Consider the following 9,279-nt stretch of genomic DNA (forward strand, 5'->3'; position numbering starts at 1 on the left):
CCTAGGCTACCGTCCTGGGACTGGGACTTTCTCCCTCAGCGCCCCCACTCCTGCGCCCTGCCGCGGACACCTCCACGCACGCCCACGCCCCACTCTCCCAGCACGGACCACAAACATCTACACACCCCACTGTCCCCATCACGTCCTCCCACGCGCTCACACACCCCACTCTTCCTCCGCACACCCTGACACTGACCACAAATATGCACACCCCCACTGTCCCTATCACTTCCCCCCACGTGCACACACACCCTCCTTCCGCACGTCTCTACATTGACCACAAACATCTACACACCCCACTGTCCCCACCACATTCCCTCACACACATTCACATCTCGCTCTCCCTCCACCCCTAGCTACACATCCCCCACAGGTGTACACACCCTCACCTGCCCCCAGCATCCCCACTCCACTGTGCACACACCTCTCACCCTGCACACATACCTGCACAGGCAACACATGTACAAATACATACCCACAGACACAGTTCCCCAGACGGACACATTCTCCTCCACATCCCCCTACACATACATGCCTGGTCTATGAACCCACGTGTACATGTCCCTCTCACAGGAACACTGCGCTCTGTCCCACGCTGCATACCCGCCTCCCAACACTCCCCACCCCACCCCAACGCACATCACAAGCGCAGATTGTCCCTCTCAGCTAGTGGGGGTTCTCAAGAGCTAACCCTGGTGTCTAATGTCCCCAACAATGTCCCAGCACCTCTGGGTGATGTCTGCATTCTCTCACCTCAGCTTTCCCACGGGCTTCTCTCCTTCACCTCAGCCACCCACTCCCTAGATCGCAGGCATCCCTCTGAATTGGACATTCAAGCAGCCCACCAGGACCTCTGGTTCCCTCCCTCCCACCACCCATATGCCATGTGTGTCTTCCAATCTCCTCTTCCCTTCCTCCCTGCTGCCTGCTCTTTGCATCTGGCTGAGGCTCCAAGGCCTGTCATACCACCCGCTTTCTGCACTTATCCCTAGCCCTTGGGTCTTCACCTGACAAGTGCATGGTCAACCATGATGTCTGCGCCTGCCCTCGAGGAGGGGTTCGTCCCCTCTGGTTGCTGTAACAAATGACCACAAGCATGTGGTTTAAAACAACAGAGGTGGATTCTCTTGCCATCCCAAAGGAGTCCCAAGGTGGCATAGATGATTAAGCACTCTACTAGCTGAAAGGCTAGTGGTTTTAACCCATCCGGAGGCATCTAGAACACAGGTCTAGGGATCTGTTTTCAAAAGGTCATTGAGTCAATTCTGTCTCATAAACCCAAACCAACCAACCACACCAAACCCACTGCCATCCAGAATATTCCAGCTCAGAGTGACCCTAGGAGGCAGAGTAGAACTGATCCATAGGTGTTCCAAGATTGTGATCTTCATAGAAGCAGACTGCCACATCTTTTTCCCTCAGTGGATTTGAGTCACTGACTCACCTCGCTTAACAGGCAAGCCCTAATCACTGTGCCGCTGAGGGGAGGGGAGGCGGGACTCCTTTAAAATGTCCCAACAGTTGAAACTCCTATGAGTTGGAAGTGACTCCCCAGCAAAATACCACAATCGTTCAGGAAGCCAGAAGTCCTAAAATGACTGTTCCTTCTGGAGGCTCTCGCTGACCATGTGGTTTTGTTTTTCCTTTTCCAGTTTATAGAGGCAGCTGGCTTTCCTTGGCTTGTGTCCCCGCTTCCAACTTCAGAGTCAGTAACATCAGGCAGACTCCTCCTCACGCTGCCATCTAGCTGATTCCCCAGTCTACCCTCCACTGGTAAGGACTCTTTCCATTGGGCCCACATGGAGAACCCTGAAGGGCTCCCCATCTCAAGGTCACCTACGTAGTAACCATCATTCCACCTGCAACCTTAAGTCCACTTTGCCTTGGAATCTAACCTTCACAGGGGTGGACACCAGGCATGTATCTGAGGGCTCATTTTTCTGCCTGTCACACAGGCTGAGGAAACACGTTTCAAAACTATGGCCTTGATGTGATTAAAAAATCTCCTGGCTGAAGTCTTTTCTATTTACTCTCCCTCTCCCTCTCCAGAAAGCTTGGCTTAAAAGATAAGCAGTTCTTAAAACTGAACCTAGTCTTGCTTTGTCTGTTTCATTTCAGTTGTAATTAGAAATGGCTAATGATGAAAAAAAAAACCAACACCCTCACTGCTATGGAATTGAGTCCGGCTTATAGCCGCTCTATAGTACATAGAACTGTTTCATAGGGTTTTGAGACTATAAATCGTTACAGGGTATTTCTGGCACAGAGGCAGCCCTATTGGACAGAGTAGAACCGTTCCATAGGGTTTTTAAAACTATAAATCTTTACAAGATCTTTCTGCTCCAGAGTGGCTGGTGGATTTGAACTGCTGATCTTATAGTTAGGCAGCCCATTGTGTAAACCCACTATGGAATCAGAACAAAGGTTGGTAGATGAAGATATAGTGCTTCTAGCTGTTTGAGTGGTTCCTCCATATCTCTTAGAAATCCCTTATTGAAAGCCTTTTCACCTTAAAAATGAATACATAAGCGTTGGACTTGGAAAATACTTGTAAGGTTAATCTTGTTCCACAAAATTTATAATCATCACTATCTTATCTCCTGAGGTCCCCTTTTGCAAATGTGATCAATCAAGATTCTGCCACCTAAACATTATTCAACCAGAAAATCCCCCCAGTATACTACTCCCTTTTGTGACTTTTAAGAGCCCTAGTGGCCTAGTACTTTATAAGTTGGGCTGCCATCCACAAAGTCAGCACTTTGAGCCCACCAGCAGCTCCTTGGAAGAAAGACGAGGCTTTCTACTCCCATAACGATGTGCAATCTCAGAAACCCATAAGGGCAGTTCTACTCCATCCTTTAAGGGCCACTGTAAGTCAGACTTGACTGGATAGCACTGAGTGAGTTGTGTTTTCATAGTTTTATTAACAATTGGAAATTACAAGGCAGGGCAGGGGAGGAACATTACCAGACTTGTCTGGCGTTGTGGTTCTCTGTAAAACTCTCTTTCTGATCTTAATAAGACTCTTCATGTTTACTTTGAATTCAAGTCTTTTCCCCCCTACAATTTTGGTGTCAAGAGTGGGGTTTGAAGATTTGTTTATTTTCAACACTTAGCTTTAGTCCAAGAGTCTATCCCACCACCCCCAGTCTGGAAAATTACTGTTTCTCTAAAACCTAATTTTTCTGCAAAGAATCACTGTATACATTTAAGAAGCTGGGTTGCTTGTTTTATATGATAGTGTATAAGCATGGTGAGTTTATATGGGTTTCTGTTTCATTTTGCCTCTGAGTTTCTATGTTGCTTTTAAAAGCCATAACTAACATTTGATGAGCTTTTATTTTCATAGATAGTCTTCTAAAGTAAAAGAGCCAGCTTAACTCTTTAGCAGGTGAGAAAATTAAAGTGCACTGAAAAAAAAAGACCTATTTTGAATGGCAGGGGCCTTGGTGGCATTGTGGAGTATGGTTTGGTGAATGAGGTTGGGCTGCTAACCAGGTCAGCAGTTCAAACCCACCACCACCCATCAGAAGAAATATGAGGCTGTCTGGTCCCATATAGACTTAAGTTCTTAGAAACTGTGGGTCTGAGTTGGAATTGACTTGATGGAAGGGAGTAGATTTTGAATGATGTAACAAGGCATAAATTGTTTTTTATTGCTTCTTTAGAACCTACAAAAGGAGAGTTACAGCAATATATTCATTTATTTCCCCCAGATGGTATTATTAAATTAAATGATAATATTTCCTCAAAGAATTTACTCTCGTTAGTAAAATAATAAAGAAAAATTAAGTAATTAAAATTTCCTGTAAACTTATAAAAATAAATTTGTTTGGCCAAGATAAGTTTATGTTAACCTTAAAAGCAAAAGTTTTCTAAGTAACTTAAGCTAAATGTCTTCTGAAATGTTATTTATTTAAAGAAAAGTCATTTATATTGATAAGAACAAAGAAGTCAAAACTGCTTACAAAAAGATAAATAATAAAGGTCTAAGTAAGAAACATAAATTATATAAAGAAACTCTGTTTAAATTAATAATTATGTTCTATAATACTTAAGTTTAAATCAATTTCTTTAAAAAATAGGTAATCGACTTGTCTTAAAGTTTCTATCTGCTTAAAGTTTATTGAGTTAATTTGGGAAATTACTAAGAGCCTTGCATGTCAAAATAGCAAAGAATTCAGTTTCTTACCATTAAAATAAGAAAATTCTCTTTAAATAGCAAATTAAAAAGTTACTTTAGTTCTTTGTATTTTCTAAAGTAAAAGTTTAACAAAATTAATTTGTAAAATTTAAAAGCTATTTATACTATGTTAGAGGGAAAAAAAAGAAAACACAGTTTACTCAATTTTGATAGTTTTATTTCCATGGTTTACTGTTTATTGCTTTCATCTTTTATATAAAAGCTACTTGTTTTAAGATCTAAGCTGCCTAAGAGTTATTATGTCCTTGACTAGTAAAAAAAAAACCTAAAATTTACCTTTAAAGTTTTTAGTTAAATAACTCCAGTACTATTTCGCACTTACTTACGATGACTACTAAAAACTTTTAAATGTCTCAGAATCGCAGCACCATAGTCTTTGCTTTATATCATCGTACACAAACTTTACTTATAGTAGTATGAATTATTCAAGAATGTTCCCAAGTCAAGAAAGATACCACTTTTTCTTTAATTTAAATTCATTTGTCAACCCCATATAACATTATGTCACAGTTCTATTATTGTAATCAGCAACTTGATTATAACATTTAAAAAATTTAATGTAAAAAATAATCATTTTAATTGAAAAATACACATAATTTACTCATAAAGTCTTTATTGCTATTCAAAATATTTAAGAGTTAGTAATATTAGTATGCTCACTAATGTCTATATACACTTCTTATACATTATATATACAGTATATATACACTAGTATACATACACTTTTTAGATACTATCATGTCTTGAAATTATTAATTATTAAAATAAGATTAAGATGCTTAGAAATACTTTTAGCTAAAGCTTTTATTGGCTTTATTTAATTTTGTATTTTAATATTCCAATCACATATTCCACTTTTGAAATTTATTGTTATAAGAAAAATTAAGTAATTCAAAATTCCTGGACATTAATAAAAATAAATTTGTTGTTAGGTGCTCTGACTCACAGCGGCCCTCTGTGTAACAGAATAAAACACTGCCAGTCCTGTGGCATCCTCACAATTGTTATATCTGAGTCCACGTTGGGGTCTCTGTGTCAATCCATCCTCTTGTGGGGCTTTCTCTTTTTTGTCGACCCTCTACTTTTATCAAGTATGTTGCCTTTTTTCAGGGGATAGTCTCTCCTGATAATCTGTCCAATGATATGAGATGAAGTCTTGCCATCCTCCCTTTTAAGAAGCTTCGTGACTATGTTTCCTCCAAGATAGATTGTTCTTCTGGTCGTCCATGGTATTTTCAATATTCTTTTCCGACACCAAAATTCAAGGGCATAAATGGTTAGTACTATTCTCGGGATTCCAATGCATTGCACCCAGTTTTCCTTACTCACTGCCCAGATTCCGCATGCATATGTAGTGATGGAAAATACCATGACGTGGGTCAGATGGACCTTGGTCCCCAAGTGGTGGGCCTTAGTCCCCAATTGACCTTGGATTGAGGAGCCAAGTAAAATTAAACACTTGATAATTTCACTCCTATTTTCTGTTTATCCTGGTATGTATTGTCTGTTGGTGTAGTTGTGAGGATTTTTGCCCCCCCTCCCCCCCCCCACACGGGGGTGGGGTGGGGTGGAGATTCCATACTGAAGGCTATAATATTTGATCTTCATTGATAAGTGTTTTAAGTCCTCTTCACATTCAGCAAGCAAGGCGTGTCATCTGCATAATGCAGGTTGTTAGTGAGCCTTCTTCCAATCCTAATGCCACATTCTTCTTTATATAGACCAGCTTCTTGGATTTTTTGCTCACTGTACAGACTGAATCAGTCAAGTGAAAGGATACAACCATGACACACACCTTTCCTGATTTTAAACCATTCATATCCCCTTATTCTGTCGTTATTACTGCCTCTTGGTCTATGTACAGATTCTACATGCGCACAATTAAGTGTTTAAGAATTCCCAATATTCTCCATAATTGGGTATGATTCATACAATTGAATACCTTTGCATAATCAACAAAACACAAGTAAACATATTTTTATATTCTCTGCTTTTGGTCAAGATCCATCTGACATCAGCATTATAACCTTCATTCCAAACCCTCTTTGTAATATGGTTTGAATTTCTGGCAGCTCCTTGTTCAATGCACTACTGCAACCATTTCTGAATTATCTTCAGCAAAATTTTACTTGCATGTGCTATTAATGATATTCTTCGATAAGTTCCAAATTCTATTACATCACCTTTCTTTGGTATGGGCACAGATATGGATCTTTTCCAATTGGGTGGCTAGTTAAATAAATGTCTTCCAAATTTCTTGGCACAGACTACTGAGTGTTTTCGACACGACATCAGTTTGTTGAAACATTTCATTTGCTATTCTGTGAATTCCTTGAGACTTGTTTTTTATTCAGGAATAATGAATTTTTTTACTAATGCCCTCAGAGCACCTTGAAGTTCTTTCTTCAGTACCATTGGGTCTTAATCATATGCTACCTCTTGAAATGGTTGAATGTCAACCAGTTCGTTTTTGGTAAAGTGACTCTTTATTCCTTCCATCTTCTTTTGATGCTTCGTACATCATTCAATATTTCCCCCATGGATCCTTTAATATTTCACCTCAAGGTGTGATTTTTTTTTTCTTCAATTCTTTCAGGTTGGTTTTTTTTTTTTTTAAGTTCTTTCAGATATGTTGAGGGTACTCTCCCCTTTTGGTTTTCTAACTCCAGGTGCTTGCGCATTGCATTATAATGGTTTACTTGGCTTAGAGCTGCCATTTGAAAATTTCTGTTCAGCTCTTTCATCTGCCATTTCTTCCATTCACCTTAGCTGCCCGACTCTGAAAAGCAAGCTTCAGAGACCCTTCTGACAGGCCACTTCTGTCTTTTCTATCTTCTAATGACGCGTTTGCGTTCTTCATGCCGCTCACTCTCTGCCACTGAGTCCATGCCAGCTGACAGCACCCTGCGGGACAGGGTAGAATTGCCCCTGAGATTGTAGCTCTTTACAGGAGCCTTTACAGAAAGCCTTATCTTCTCCTGTAGTAGCTGGTTGTTTCGAACTGCCTACCTTGTAGTTAGCAGCCAATAGGGTTCCTTTTCTTCATATATGATGTCGTAATGCCACCCCACAGCTCACCTGCTCATGAGCATTCAGTGCATCAAATCTGTGCTTCAGGTGGCCCCTAAGTCCTGATAGGATAGACTCCAGTGCACCTTTGGGTTCTTGTGGACTTTTTGCATTTTCTTCAGCTTCATTCGGAACTTGTCTATGAAGGCTAATGGTTGGGTCTACAGTCCGCCCCTGGCTGTGTTTTGGCTGATCATGCTATTGTGCTTCTCCATCGTCTCTTCCTACCGATGCCAATTTGATTGTTATGTATTCCATCGGGTGGGGTTCATGAGGATACTCACTGTTGTGTTGTTGAAATGGGTATTGCAATGAAAAGGTCATTAGACTTGCAAACTTCTATGGTGTGACTTCCAGTTTCATGTATGCCATCAAGGTCATCGTTTCCAACGATTGATCCTCTCTGATTCCAACTTCCACGTTTCCATCATCAATAATTATCAACAGGTCTCCATTTCATGTTTGGTTAATTTGAGACCGAGGAAGTTGGTAGAATGCTTCAGTTTCTTCATTATTAGCTTTAGTGATTGATGCATAAATTGCAATGCCAGTTGTATTAAGGACTAAATGAGACTAACGTTATGAAATGTCTGTTACTCATTGCCATCAAATGGATTCTGATTCATAGTGACTCTTTGGACAAGGTAGAACTGCCCTGGTGGGTTTACAAGACTGAAACTCTTCATTTATTTTCTTTTAAAAATTAATAAATCATACAACTCTTATGACAATGCATACATCAATTGTGTCAAACACATTTGTACATATGTTGCCATCAAATTTTCTTTTTTAATCCTTTTATTGGGGGCTCATATAACTCTTACCACAGTACATACATACATCCATTGTGTCAAGCACATTTGTACATTTGTTGCCATCATCATTCTCAAAACATTTGCTTTCTGCTTGAGCCCTTGGTATCAGCTCCTCATTTTTTCCCCAACTGAAACTCTTTATGAAAGTAGAAAGTCTCCTTTTCCTGCCATGGAGCAGCTAGTGGTTTCAAACTGCTGACCTTGTGGATGGCGGCTCAATGTGTAAACCACTAAACGAAGAAGCCTCCTTACCAGTTGTATTAACTGGTCTTCCTTCTAAGTATATAGCTACTATCATATAATATTTTCAGTTGACTCATATACATGTGAAAGTCAGACGTTGAATAAGGAAGACAGAAGTATGCATTTGAATGGTGGCACTGGGGAGAATATTGAAAGTACCACTGACTCCCCCAAACACAAACAAATCTGTCTAGGAAGAAGTTCAGTTAGAATGTTCCTTAGAGGCAAGGATGGTGAGACTTGTCTTACATACTTTTTGGACATGTTTTCAGGAGAGACCAGTCCCTGGAGAAAGACATTATGCTTTGTACAGATGTTGAACAGCAAAAAAGAGGAAGGCCCTCAATAAGATGGATGGACACAGCGGCTGCAGCAGTGGACTCAGGCATAGGGACAATTGTGAGGCTGGTGCAGGGTAGAGGGGGGTTTTGTTCTGCTGTGCACAGGGTTTCTATGGGCCAGAACCAATTTGATGGCACCTAAAAACAATTACTACTGCAGGTGTGCAGTTGTCACTTGTCATTGAGATGTGCCTCCTCAGCAAATGAAGGTTCCCCCAATTTTGCTCCATTCATGTTTGTAAGGCTTAATGTATGTGTTAGTCTGGGTACTTTTGGAAACAAATCCACAGGAACTCATGTATAAGAGAGAGTTTTATATAAAGGTTAAGAGCACATCAAGAAAACATCCCAACCCAATGCTGCCCAAATCCACAAGTCCAACATTAACCCATATGTCTGACACCAATCCACAAAGTCCTCCATCTCACTAAACAGACGCAATGATGCCGACTGCAGGAGGAAAGCCGAGTCAATGAATGTGTAAGCATCTCAGCACTGGCAGGGGTCTCCATGTGGCTGCTCCAGCACCCAGGGCTGCATTGGGGTAGGTGCATGCGGCTTCTCCTTGGGGATGTCTTGCAGAAGTGAGCCCTGCCAGCTGAAGCAG

The sequence above is a fragment of the Echinops telfairi genome, unplaced genomic scaffold (genome assembly GCF_000313985.2).
Source record: "Echinops telfairi isolate 266 unplaced genomic scaffold, ASM31398v2 ScPeMD7_5;HRSCAF=22, whole genome shotgun sequence".
In the NCBI taxonomy this organism is placed as follows: Eukaryota; Metazoa; Chordata; class Mammalia; order Afrosoricida; family Tenrecidae; genus Echinops; species Echinops telfairi.